At 51.5% G+C, this 13,451-nt stretch overlaps 1 pseudogene; it reads right to left on the bottom strand.

The window, feature by feature from the left end:
- LOC119956238 overlaps positions 1-11,742 on the bottom strand; it is a 28,821-nt pseudogene extending 17,079 nt beyond the window's left edge.
- Between the last annotated feature and the right edge of the window lie 1,709 nt (positions 11,743-13,451).

The following is a 13,451-nucleotide window of genomic DNA, read 5'->3' as shown; positions in this document are numbered from 1 at the left end:
TCAATTAGTGAATCAGCAAGACTACAAGAGGCAAGTGAAATGAGCCAATTGGGCTGCAGAACTGAATGGGACAGTTCAATAGATGTCCTTCCTCTTTTATTACAAAGCTCAGCTCCTCCAGTTAGAATTCCCATTCTTTCCACATTTGTCTACATTGTTTCAACTCTGTTCAGCTGTCCCATTACCATCAGCCATTATGAACCATGTATTTTTTAAACAAAGAGATTTTACAAAAGCTTATTACCTTGAAGTCATCACTAGTTGCTCCTTCTGGTAAACCAAACGTTGCATAGTTGGCCCATGACCTTTCTCCTGCTGGGTTATTAGCATTATTCCCTTGTTGGCTGGACCAGCGGTCCCCATTGGTGCATTTCCCGTACATGTTGTTCTCGTGGATGCTTGCAACAAGAGTCCAACCACCTCCATTACTGGTCATGTCACAAAAGGCTTGGTAGAATTCACCATTGCTGCTTACCAAGCGTTGAATACCATCTATGGTGAAAGGGATAATATTTAGACAAATAAGTTGAATCAGAGTGCTGGAGAGCAGACATGGCTCTGTACATTAAATATTTTTTTTAATTCATTTTATGGGATGTGGACATCGCTGATTGCCCTTCAGAAGGTGGTGGTATGTTTCCTTCTTGAACCTCTGCAGTGGGTGTAGGTACACCCACTATGCTGTTAGGGAGGGAGTTCCAAGATGTTGCCCAGCGACACTGAAGGAACGCCGTCCTTTTCCAAGTCAGAGTGGTGAGTGACTTGGAGTGGAGACTCCAGGTGGTGGGGTTCCCAGGTATCTGCTGCTCCTGTCATTCTGGATGGTGGTGATCATTGGTTTGGAAGGTGTTGTCTAAAGAACCTTGGTGACTTACTCCAGTGCATCTTAAAGATTGTACACACGGATGCCTTTGTCGATGGTGGAGGGTTTGAATGTTTGTGCAAGGGGGAGTAATCCAGTGGGCTGCTTCATCTTGGATGAAGTCAAGCCGCTTGAGTATTGTTAGAACTGCAGTCCTCCAGACAAGTAGAAAGTATTCCATCACACCCCTGACTTGCGCCTTGTAAATGGTGAACAGGCTTTGGGGGGTCAAGAGGTGAGTTACTCACTGTGGGATTCCTAACCTTTGACCTGCCCTGGTAGCCAGGTATTAATATGGCTAGTCCAGTTCAGTTTCTGATCAATGGTAACCTCAGGATGTTGATTGTAGGGGATTCAGCGATGGTAATGCCATTGAATATCAAGGGTGGTGGTTAGATCCTCTCTTATAGAGATGGTCTTTGCCTGGCATTTGTGTGGTGCGAATGTAACTTGCCATTTGTCAGCCCAAGGCTGGATATTGTCCAGCTCTTGCTGCATTTGGACATAGACTGCTTCATTATCTGAGGAGTCGCAAATGTTGCTGAACATTGTGCAGTCATCTGCAAACATCCCCACGTCTGTGCTTATGATGGAGGGAAGATCATTGATGAAGCAGCTGAAGATGGTTAGGACAACCATCACAACAGCAAAAACCCATTGGAGGACATTGTACTGGGTTTTTTTGATACTGGTCCTAGTTTTAGTTTCATGATTTAACTCATCAAATCATTTCTTTACAATTCCATAAATACAACAAGCGTAATGATTTGGAATTCAACAGGATTTCAGTGTTACTTCCTCAACGCTTGTGCTTTAGGTGATCGTAGTCCCTGATATAATTGAGAACTTAGCCAGCCAGAATCATTGTGACATCACCGCTCCCACCTTGTTTCACGTTTACATATTTGTTGTGGTACCTGTTATTGCCTCGGCACAAAACTGCTAGAGTGCTGTTATTGCACCTGTCAGTATTGAATCACCTGAAGCAAAATCAAGTGGAGAGCACTGAGTGCAGATTTATTTTTTCCCAATTAAGGGGCAATTTAGCGTGGCCAATCCACCTTGAGTGGCTGTAGCTGCTCTGATGCTCATTTTGCTGCTTTTTCCAGAGCTGGTGGTTGCTGAATTGCCTGGATGAAGGACATGATCACTGACAGCTCCTCCGCCCTGTCCCACCTCTCCATTCCCCCCACCTCTCCATCCCCCTTCCAAATGGTATTCCTTTCCCCCAAGTTGCTCACCCCCACCCTGTCCCTCCTCCCTTCACTCCACCTTCCCTGTCCTTTCTCCCTTCACTTCACCTTCACTACCTCACAGCCCTTCACTCCATCCCACTATCCCACCTCCCCCTTCCCACTCCGAGGGTCTGACCAGGATTACCACAGGTTGACAGTATCAGTGGGTCTTGTCCATGGGACGGAGGACGGTGGCCACTCACTGAGATGAGCTTTGGTGCTCCTAATTGTTTAACAAAGTCTGACTCCTGTCTTGAGGATCACATTCCACTGTCTGTCCAGATAATCCCTGCAGGTGGACTGGCCCATCTATCTCACCAGCCATATAGCCTTTGGGGGGTGGGTTCTGGAGATGGTGAAAGGTTAGAGCTCAATCACTGGGTACGTTGTCATACAAGGCAGCCTCACATGTCTGGCCCTGTTCCCTGCCACCTCTTGCTGCGGGTGATCCCAGGTGCGATCATCGAGTTATAGAATTTACAGTGCAGAAGGAGGCCATTCGGCCCATATAGTTTTCACAGGCCCTTGGAAAGAACACCTTACTTAAACCCACATCTCCACCCTATCCCCGTAACCCAGGGACCCCACCTCATTGTTTTGGACACAAAAGGCAATTTAGCATGATCAATCCACCTAACCAGCACATGTTTGGCGTGTGGGAGGAAACTGGAGCACCCGGAGGAACCGCATGCCGACGCGGGGTGAACGTGCAGACTCCGCACAGACAGTGACCCAAGTTGGGAATCGAGCCAGAGTCCCTGGAGCTGTGAAGCAACCGTGCTAACCACTGTACTATCGTGTCGTGTCACCGCCGGATGTCAAGTGTCATGTGGCCATGCCCCATGGCATCTTCCAGCATTCAGCTCACCACCCGCAAGTCAAGCACTCCCCACCGTGGCAAACCTGACCCAACCACCCCTCCCCGCTCCCCCCCCCCCCCCCCCCACCCCCCCAACCACGTCACGCCCTCTGCACCCAGCCCCACCCTATCCCTAATACTCTTCAGACAGAGGATAGAGGCAGGTCGAAATGTTAGGGTAAAAGTGTTGACTGGTGGCTATGTAAATTGTTTTGCCCCGACCCCTAGCTGACCTTTGTGCTATACCCATGCCAACTTAAGTGGTGTCCAACTTTCTAATTTTCCGGGCTCTGACACTCCTTCTGGGTGCTACCCCAGACAGCACATCAGATGTGGAGGCAACTTGTTGTGTCTCTTGCCCTCTGACCTGAAATACCTTTCGCAGCCATTCTTCAGATGGCCTGGAACTGGATCAGCCCTTTGACCATCAGGGGTCACAGGTGACAATGTGCCACCCTGTTCTGCCCACTGCCCATCAGATGTGCCAGTGTCAGGTTGGGATGATTCGGAAGCTCTTGAGGTGTTCCAGCACCTCCCCTGTGAGATGGGCCCTCAAACATCCTCCTTCCTGCTTGAGGGCCCCTGGGCTACTCCAGGTGAAGCTGGAGTGAGCTCCCGAGGCCCACTCTCCTCTGAACCAGGGCCTCGATGCTCTTGACCATGGAGCACTGGGACACGTCCCTCAGTGAGTGAGACAGTTGCTTCCCTGTCTCATTTATACCCCTCTGAGACTTTGCCATGTCCCTCTGTGACTGGCCAAGGTCAGTCAGCGCCTGGCCAATACTCTTGATGCCCTCAGCTATGGCCATTTGTGATTGGGTCAATATCTGGACCGCCACAGTAATGTCCATGTGGGCCCGGCCAGGTCTGCCTCTGAATGGGTACCCCTGTCCTGCCTGTCAGCCACCGACTGCACAGAGTCCCCCAAGACGTGGACATGTTGAGTCCTCCAACAGCACCTACAGCAGGTGCTGGAATGTCGCAGACACCCCCTCCTGTAGATCCAGTCTCTGCGTCTGCATCTCCACCAATGATGGGATCATACCTTCCCGATACACCTGTCGGGGCTACAACTGTTTGCTGGAATTGGGCAGCCCTCCGACTGCCTGCTCCCGCGGGAGTCAAAGGGTGGTTGTGGAGGGTTGTTTTTCAAACTGAAGGCCTGTGACCAGCGGTGTGTCTCAGGGATCAGTGCTGAATCCAGTTATTTGCTGTATATATTAATGATTTGGATCAGAATTTAGGAGGCATGGTTAGTCAGTTTGCAGATGACAGCAAGATTGGTGGCATTGTTCACAGTGGACAATTGAGGGAAATAGATAAGGCAGATAGTCAATGTCTTTTCCCAAAGGTAGGGGAGTCTAAAACTAGAGGGCATAGGTTTAAGTTGAGAGAAGAGAGATACAAAAGGGTCCAGAGGGGCAATTCTTTCACACAGAGGGTGGTGAGTGTCTGGAACGAGCTGCCGGAAAGTAGTAGAGGGGGTCCAATTATGTCATTTAAAAAGCATTCTGACCGTGATATGGGAAAGATGAGCGTAGAGGTATATGGGCCAAATGTGGGCAGTTGGGCTACCAACTGTCCTGGCTTGAGACAATTCACACCTCTTTAATCTGGGGTTACCCCTATCTCGGGATCTGTAAAGACTTAATTACCTGCAAATGCTCGCATTCTAAGCCATGTCTGGCATCTTTGGATTGTCTGTATATATGTTTCTGGAACATACCTCTTCAGTGCTCCGAAAGCTAATGTTTGAAACAAACCTGTTGGATTTTAACCTGGTGTTGTAAGACTTCTTAGTGTGCTCACCCAGTCCACCGCCGGCACCTCCACATCATGTTTGGTGGGGCATTATCGAGAGGGGGCAGAGATCAGGAGTGGGGGAGAGTCACACGTAATCAGGTATGTGGGTGGGGAAGGCTGAGATTGGGAGAGGGTAGAAAGAGCTTCACAGTTGAAAGTGATTAGAGGCCACAGTTGGGATGGGGGACTTAACTGTGACCACAAGGGCAAATGGAACCTGTGATTGGGAGGAGTGAGAGCTTTGTGATCTGGAGTTGGGAGAGATCTGCTACTTGGAGTACGGACAGGGCCAACAGTTGAGGCAGGAAGGGGTGGAATGATTGGCTCGATTGAAGCCAATGATCAAGATGGGGAGAAAGCCACAATTGGAAGAGGGAAAGTTGCAATTAGAAGGGAGGGGGTTGCTTGTGCTCTGGAGGGGAAAGTCCTGTGGTCAGGAGAATGGAAGGACCCCAATCAGGACAGTGGAAGCTTCTGATTGGGAGAGAGGGAGGCACCTGTTATCTGAAGTTGGGTAGGCGTTGGCAAATGTCCAGATGAAAGGCTGTGATTGGAAGGCAGGGAGGGAAGATTGGAAGGTGGAAGGGTGTGGGTGGGAGGGGGTGCAAGACTTAGGGCACGATTCTCCTGACTCACGAAAATTCGGAGAATAGCGGGCGTCGCAAATTTTTACGGCGACGCTGGTCCGACGCCCTCCCGCTATTCTCCGAACCCCGCACAAACTCCGAGTCGCCATTCCCGCCAAACGCCTCTATTACGCCCCCGACACGACCAGAATCGCTACTTATTGCCCCCCCCCCCCGCTATTCACCGGCCCGGATGGGCCGAAGTCCCGACATCATCGCGCACTGTTTACACTGCGTCAAACACACCTGCTTTTTAAGTTCGTCAACCAGTCATGCTGGCTGACGACTGCTTCCAGGAGGTTAGCGCACCGCTCAGCGCACCGCTCAGCGCACCGCTCAGCGCACCGCTCAGCGCACCGCTCGAGTCTGGCCACAACGGGGAAGGCATCCCTGAGAACGGGAGGGGGGGTCCAGAGCGGGGGGGAGTGGGGGAGACGGAGGTGGGAGTGGGGGAGATGGAGAGGGGAGTGGGGGAGATGGAGAGGGGAGTGGGGGAGACGGAGGGGGAGTGGGGAGACGGAGGGGGGGGGGTGGGGGAGACGGAGGGGGGAGTGGGGGAGATGGAGGGGGGAGTGGGGGAGACAGAGGGGGGAGTGGGGAAGACGGAGGGGGGAGTGGGGGAGACAGAGGGGGGGAGTGGGGGAGATGGAGGGGGGCAGTGGGGGAGACGGAGGGGGGGAGTGGGGGAGATGGAGGGGGGCAGTGGGGGAGACAGAGGGGGGGAGTGGGAGTGGGGGGGGGTGTTAGGGAGAGAGTGAGCGAGTGAGCCGTCCAACCCTGTAACAAAATGTCTGCCACCATGCCATGGCGTGCCGGTCACAAGGACAAGGCCGCTGTTTGCCCTGTGGCTTACGGCCACAGGCCACTGACGCACCCGTGAGGAGGACATAGTTTACTGGCCGTTGGATGCAGAAAATGACCAGGGGTTAGGCTGCCCGCGTGTCAGCAGCACGTCCAGGCCACCGGGAAACACAGGTATCCCGTGGCTGGCGGCTGCCAAGTTGTCGACTAACCTCCGTCTAACATGTCCCGTTTCTCTGCCCCCACCACCCTTCTGTAGGTTAGCACAATGTCTGTGAACAGAACGATGATGTTCTGCGCAGTGGTTGGGGCCGCTGCACTGCATTTGGAGATGCAGCAGCATCCACAGCCACAACCCGCAGTGGATGCAGGGCCAGCTGCAGCAGCAGGGGGAAGGGCCGAGGAGTGGCCAGTCGTCGAGCAGCATGGGGAGGAGGAGAAGTAAGAGGAGAGAGTGAGGGTGCAGCCAAGGCCTGCAGGGCACCGGCAATGTCATTTTGCCTCTGGCACATTGCTGCCTGTGAGAGGGCAACCCTGTCCAGGGCCGAGGATGACGCGTGCATATTAACCCCAACGCCTTGCATAACCTGACCCATCGCAGAAACTGTTTCACCCATTGCCTCCACCGTGGATGCCACCCTTGCGGTGTCGGCCTGGGTCTCTGCCATGAGCGGCACCACTTCCTGCTCGTGGACGCGGTTCGACTCCTCTAACAGCGTCTGCAGGGTCTGGAAGACAGCCCTCATCCCGTCATTGTTTCCCTGGGTTTCTTGAGGCATCGGCTGTGCGGGTGGGTTGAGAAACTCCAGGAACTCCGAAAACATCTGGGAGCCAGCTGCATGCTGGGCCTGGCCTGGCCTCCGCCAGTCCGGGCCCTCGGTTGCTCCGACCTCCACCTGCTGTACCTGCTCAGCTGTGATGTGCGAACCAGACTGTGACCTAGGAGACTCATCACTAAATAGGCCCGCCGGGGTGAGTGTCTGTGGGATGATGGATGGTGTGGGAGATAGCAGTGCCGCAAGCCCGAGGTTGACGCAATTTAGCGCATCCTCTATGTTGTGGGGCCGCTCAGAGTCCGGAGGGTTATCGCTGGCCATTTCTGTGGCTTGTGGTATCGCCACCCTCTGGGCATCCTGCTCCGCAGATTGGGTTGAAGAGGATGGGACTCCCCGCTGATCAGGCACCCTCTGTCGTTCGTCCCCAGGTGAGGTGGGGGCAGATGCCTGTGCCCGTCTGCAGCCAGACGGCCCTGGTCGTTCGGCATCACGTCCTAGGGAAGAGAATGAGACGGGTTATTTAGATTTGCTCGGCAGGCCGCTGGACGGTCCCAGTGGGCAGCGTGTGAAGGGACAGAGGATGGGGGAGGTGTCCAAGTGGGCAGGGTGTGTGAAGGGACAGAGGATGGGGGAGGTGTCCCAGTGGGCAGGGTGTGTGAAGGGACAGAGGATGGGGGAGGTGTCCAAGTGGGCAGGGTGTGTGAAAGGACAGAGGATGGGGGAGGGGTGGGTGTTTGTCAAGGAGGGTTGTCTCACTTGCTGCAGATCCGCCAACCTCGCATAGCGCAACTTCCCGGGTGCCAGACCCCTCCACAAGGTCCAGTGCCCTCAGCTCAAATGTGGTGAGGGGGTGCAGGTTGGGCGAACCCCCTCCAGTCTTGTGCCGTTCACGGGTGTTGCGAGTGGACTTGGACTGTTGAGGGAGGGGACATAGGTAGATTGTTACAATACGGCAGGTATCAGCAGGCCGTTCAGATACTGGCACAGTTTGGGGGTGAAGTTGTCATAAGACCATTGCATCTCTCCACGGAGGCCAGAGCGCTGGGTCTGTGACAACTTTGTGAACCACCCTCAAATAACTCTGCCCCAATCCCCCCCCCCCCCCCCCCCCCCCCCCCCGGTGCCAGTGGGGCAGGTGGGTGATTAAGTTAAGGGGGGAGGGATGGTTGTGACCAGGGGGCACCCTCTTGGCACTTACCCTGGCAGCCCTGGTGAGGTCGTGCAGCTTTTTCCTGCATTGCTCTGCAGAGCGAGGGGTCTGCCCCACAGCACTAACGGCAGCAGCCACCTCACGCCAGGCCTGGCGTACCACGCCGGAAGGTTGGCGATGCCCTCTACGCGGGCAGATGATGCCCCTCCTCTGCTCGACGGCATCGAGCAGCGCCTCCACATCAGCCTCAACACACCGAGGGGCAGCTCTCCTGGGCTCCGACATCATGGCTGACAGATTCTGTGCTCGCCCGCGCCTTTTTACGGCGTCGGGCGGCGTCACATGGGCGTGTTCGTGTCGTCGCCACGTTCCGTCGTAATGGCGCACGTAATTGACGCGGCCGCGTTCCTAGCCCATTTCCCGGAAGTGAATACGTCGGGAAATGGAACCTTCCCGACCGTCGTGAAACGTGGCCGTTTTTCCTGCCGATTTCGCGATTTTTCGTCAGTCGGGAGAATCGCGTCCTTAGTGGGGTGGAGAAGGCCAGAATCGCTACAAGTACAGAGATCTGTGATTGGGAGAGAGCTGCACCTGTTCCTCCTGGTCCTGGTTCCTGCTTTCCTTTCACAATTAAATTTCCTGAAACCGGGAGTGACTAAACTTTAAATTGGCTTTGTAATTACCTGGCACGAGCTTGATTTAAACAAGTTAATTAAGTGTCCTGCTTCTCCACAACGACATGTGTCACTGAGGGAGTGTGTGCAGCATTTTGAGATTGTGTTCAAGATATTTCGTTCTTTAAACTCTGCCCTGACCACCTTCCCCTATCATGGGATGTGAGGCGGTGTTTGTATCAAGACCATTAATATTATGAAACAATTTCATTTGTTCTTGAAAACATTTACCTTGGGTGATGTGATATTTCTCCTTTGAGCTCCTTGCAGCTTCTTGTTAAATTGTGGTGCTGATTGTGTCCATCTCCACAGCCACAGTCCTTTACCTCTAAGTTGCCAAGTATACTTTCAATTGCAATGTCACGCTTTCCAGTGTCAGCTTCACCTTAAACCAAAAAAGGATATATTTTGTATCATTTGATAGTGTGAGATAGAGAACGAAAGAGAGAGGCCTGTTGCAATGTGGTGGTGGGGTTGAGGGGGATGTTGGAGAGAGTGACACACAAACTGAGAAAGGGACAGAGGAGCAGATACAGAGAGGGCACAGACACAGAGATTGGATTCAGTGGGGGAGGAGAAAGAGACAATGTCAGGGACCATGAGACATTGAGAGAAGATCGGAGGTGAATCAGGAAACAGAGGAAAAGACAGATGCTGAAAGAGATCTCCGGGACACGAAGAGGGGAACGGAAAAGGATAAAGAGAAAGACAATGTGACAGATGTACAGAGCGACTGAAAAGAAATTGATGCATTGATGGTGAAGGAGACAACAGAGCCAAAGATAGAGTTAGAATCTGAGAAAGAGTGGGTGAGAGAAGGGAGAAACATCCAGATTGAAAGAACCACACGTGCTGACATGCAGAAAGAGTGGAACAAATAAAGAGAAGTCAGAACCACACAGGCCGAAGGACAAAATGGAGGGAGAAGGAGGTGTCCATTCAGAGGCTCTACAGTTCAGAGGCTCTACTTGTCTTCTGGACATTGCTGAGTTGATTGTTCTTCTGGTGTGAATACCACACAGGTTCTCTCCAGAGAGCCAATACTCTCCTCACCCAATGACATTTCAATGAACATCTGACAAGAATGTCTGCAGGAATATGAACTCTGGATTGCATGTCCCTTCCCAAGCTCTGGGGCATAAGGACACCCAGGCTGAGAAAGGATCAAATGGTAGAGACGTCGATCCAACTTGAATTGTACAGTCTACCCACTGCCTTAGGAAACCAGTTTCAATTCATAAAGCAAACAAAGGGTTAAATGTGATGGCATCATCACTCACCTTCTACATTTGGAGCAGGGGATTGTTCAGTATTGGTAATGACAAAGAGGAGAAGGAGGACGACCTTCATGTCTTCACAATAGCTTTTCAGCCACTAGCTATAACTCTGGAAAAGTTAAATCAATGAAGGCCTGATTAAAAACGTATGTTAACTGCTGATGTTCTGAATATTGTATTAACTCATTAATTCTACATATTGACATGATCATAGAGGATCATAGAGTTTCATAGCATAGAAAGAGGCCCTTCAGCCCATTGTATCTGTGCCAGCCATCAGAGAATCCCTGCAGTGCAGAAGGAGGCCATTTAGTCCATCGACTCTGCACCTAACATTGGAACGGCCACCCTATTTAGGCTGCACCAAATCCATGACCCCACCTAACCTTTGGACACTAAGGGGTTATTTATCGTGACCAAACCACCGAACCTGCACATCTTTGGACTGTGGGAGGAAACTGGAGCACACGGAGGAAACCCACGCAGACACGGGGAGAACGTGCAAACTCCACACAGTCTCCCAATGTCGGAATTAAATTTGGGTCCCCGGCGCTGTGAAGCAACAGTGATAACCACTGTGCCACCATGCTGCGCTGCAACAACTTGCCAACTTTCCTTCAACAACACTTTACAGCCTGTAATCTCCACCACCTTGAAGGACAAACGAAGCAGATGAATCAGATCATCATCGCCTGCATGTTTTTTTCCAAGTCACACACCATCTTAACTTGAAACTATATTGCTGTTCCACCACTGCGACTGTGTCAAAAACTTGGACTTCTGACCTAACAGCATTGTAGACTGGGTGGTTCAAGAAAGCTGCTCACCTCCACCTTCTTCGGGGCAATCTGGCATTGGAAACAAATGCCCACATCCCAAAAATAAATAATAAATTGTCAAAGAAAGAATTTACTGTCAAGTCAGGTCCAGAAAGAAATATAGAGGAAAAGAAATGTCAAGTTCAGAGTGAGAGATGTAAAAAGAAAAGGAAAATAATATATTTTTTAATATAGGTATCCAAACGACTTCACACCATGAAAGAATGAAACTCCAGGCTTGTGCCTGGGAGGCTGACTGACCGTAACTTACTTACCTCATTTTCAAAACGATACTTCAACTTAAAATGGCTTAATTGTCAGTGTCAAATTAATTTTGTACTAACGGTTAATTATCGAAAATTAACATCACTCAATGCAATTAAAGGTGGAGCCAGACAGCAAGGCCAGGAAGTTAATTAGGGCATGAATCCAGCAGCAACCTTTTGACTTCTGAATTTAACCTTGACGCCAGTTCCTGTGGGATTTATGCTTAAAGAGCAGCAAGGACTATCAGCTGCAAATTGACAGCAAAAGGTAGGCCATTATAATTTATAAAACAACATCTTTCAAAGTTCCAATACTTGGGACATACTTTCAATTACTTGTACATGAACATCGATATTTAACACTCCCACTCCCTGAATTCAAACTCTGTGGAAACAAAAAGAAATGCATTTTTCCAGATGCCTTATTTTGGAAGTTCCTACCTGTCTCGACAACTTGGCGACAAATGCAACTACACCACTGACATGGGGGTCTATTATACTGTACTGTACAATCAAGTGACCGCCCCTCAATCTATCAACAGGAAAGATGGATTTTTGAAAGCTGATACCAGTTGGTTGTACTGTAACCCAAGCGTTAAATTGCTTCACCCGATTTCCATATCAGGTGTCACGGTGGTTAGCCAGAGCCCGCGGCCCGGGTTCAATTCCGGCCTTGGGTGACTGTGTGGAGTTTGCACATTAGTGTACAATATGTTGGGTGAGGTTGCAGGGATCGGGTGATGGTGTGTGTGGTGATATTCATCACTGTATATACACAAGTGGTTAATGTAAATACACTACAACTAAGTAACCACTAGAGGGCGCACCAAAGATGTCATGACATGCAGCCAATGGGTCATTACAACAGGACACAACCAATGGGTAATCAGGACACTCAAGAGGTGACATTACCACAAGGGGGCACTTCACAACCCATATAAAAGGATAGGGAACCCATGCTCTGCCTCTTTCCATAGACAAGCATCTAGAGAGCTAGACAGGGTTGATCAGCAGCATCACACCCCAGCACGTGGCTGAGAGCAAGCTGGTACAGATAGACCGAGTTAGTACAGTTAGATTAGCAGAGAGTAGAACTCATTTAAGAACTGTATTAATAGTTCAATAAACATATTGAACTAATTTCATAGTCTGGAGCTTCCTTTGTCAAAGCATGAGGATGATGTGGGGATAAGGGTCATGGTGAGGGTCAGGGTGAGGGTGGGGGTGAGGATGGTGTGGGGGTGAGGATGGTGTGCGGATGAGGAGGGTGTGGGGGTGAGGATGGTGTGGGGGTTGTCATAATATATATCTATGTATATAATGAGGAGCAGACGGGCAGTGATTGACACACAGGATGACGAGGAAGCACACAACACAGTGCAGCCAATCACCAGACAGGACACTACCACTATAAAGCCAGAGGGCACTAGGTTTCCCGCTCTCTCTGGACTCAGCCACTGAGACAGTCAGAATTCACGAGCTGGCAAGTGCAAACACCATGCAGTAGCCAGTAAGTCTGGTCAGGCTACCACTAGGTCTCCAGTCAGTTCAGTATAGTGTCGTCCCACAGCTGAATATGTTGATCAGTTCTATCATTGAATAAAACAGTGTTGGATCTTCTCCAGTGTTTCACGTCTGTTTCTGGCTTCCCTGCATCGAGTGCAGTCCACATCGAACCAACCTGCCTAACACATTAGGGGTGAGGATGGTTTGTGGTGAGGTTGATGTGGGGGTGAGGGTGAGGGTGGTGTGGGTATGGGGGTGGGGGTGAGGGTGGAGTGAGGATGGTGTGGGGTGAGGATAGTGTGAGGGTGGGAGTGAGGATGGTGTGGGGGTGAGGGTGAGGGTGGTGTGGGTATGGGGGTGAGGGTGGTGTGGGGATGGGGTGGAGGTGAGAGTGGGAGTGAGGATGGTGTGGGTGAGGATAGTGTGAGGGTGGGAGTGAGGATGGTGTGGGACCGAGGGTGAGGGTGGTGTGGGTATGGGGTTGAGGATGGTGTGGGTATGGGGGTGAGGGTGGTGTGGGTATGTGGGTGAGGGTGGTGTGCGTCTGGGGGTGAGGGTGATGTGGGTATGGGGGTGAGGGTGGTGTGGGTATGGGGGTGAGGGTGGTGTGGGTATGGGGGTGAGTGTGGTGTGGGTATGGGGGTGAGGGTGATGTGGGTATGGGGGTGAGGGTGGTGTGGGTATGGGGGTGAGGGTGGTGTGGGGGTAAGGGTGGGGATGGGGTGGGGGTGATGTGGGTATGAGGGTGAGGGTGATGTGGGTATGAGGGTGAGGGTGGTGTGGGTATGAGGGTGAGGG

The sequence above is a fragment of the Scyliorhinus canicula genome, chromosome 2 (assembly GCF_902713615.1).
Source record: "Scyliorhinus canicula chromosome 2, sScyCan1.1, whole genome shotgun sequence".
Taxonomy (NCBI): Eukaryota; Metazoa; Chordata; class Chondrichthyes; order Carcharhiniformes; family Scyliorhinidae; genus Scyliorhinus; species Scyliorhinus canicula.
The sequence above is the reverse complement of the archived record's forward strand: the minus strand, read 5'-3'. Positions and strand labels throughout refer to the sequence as shown.